Here is a 990-nt window from a genome sequence, read left to right as displayed (position 1 = left end):
CATTTCAGTATTTCGCTTAACACTGTGATTCAAGGTCATTATAGAAATGTACCCGATATTTTCCAATTTCTTGGCTTAATAACTGTGACTGATCTGGAGAAACAAATTTGTGATATTTTTGGACTTTTGATTATTCCTTTATCATTTATAATCCCTTGTCCATCCTTTACTCGAGTTCCTTGCCCTTGTGTTTGATTGAGGTTCATTTAAAAGCAAGCTGCAGAGCATGTGGTAGAAGGGGTGTTTCAGTTTTATATTTTAAGTTTGTATGTGTCACAATAATTGATATTTTAAAAGGAGAATTCAGATTATCCTAAGAATGTTTTTTTACATAGTGTATCTCTAAATATCTCTAAATGTAGAATTTTGTTGTTATTGAATTTGGTTAATGTTTCATATCATCCTTTGTGGAACTTATTTGGCGCATTGGTCTTTACATTTTTGTGTACGTTTTTAAAACTCGGTAAAGAGAAATGCTAGTAATAAATTGCATTTATACATATTGTTCTTGTTTCGCTTTTTAAACCAAAAATAAAACAATTTTCATTGGTAAACAGGAACAGAGCATAATTTATAAGTTATTTCTTGCTGTGAGAGAGAGCCTTTTCTGAGATTTCTTAAATTTCAGAAGAAAATGTTGTGTTTTGTGTTATGAAATAATTACTCAATGCAAATATTAATAGATAATATGTGATTACATGAGGCACTTGTTACCGGACTCATAGTAGTTATCCCAAAATGTTAATTAAAGGGTTTGAGTGTATATTTTTTGAATGTATATTTGTGTCATCTTGCTTATTGAATGATTGTTAGACCTGTTATATGAATACAGAAGTATCCATCATGAAGTGTGATTATAGATATGCCTTTATTTTACTGCTCTTAGATTATCGTTTGTTAGAGTGTAGCAGACTTACAGAATATGGCTTATTTTCGTACTTGGAATTTGTTTGCTGGTTGGTTAATTGTTTTAAGGATGAAAGTAATTGT

The sequence above is a fragment of the Penaeus monodon genome, chromosome 34, assembly GCF_015228065.2.
Source record: "Penaeus monodon isolate SGIC_2016 chromosome 34, NSTDA_Pmon_1, whole genome shotgun sequence".
NCBI lineage: Eukaryota > Metazoa > Arthropoda > Malacostraca > Decapoda > Penaeidae > Penaeus > Penaeus monodon.
Note: the sequence above shows the minus strand (reverse complement) of the source record.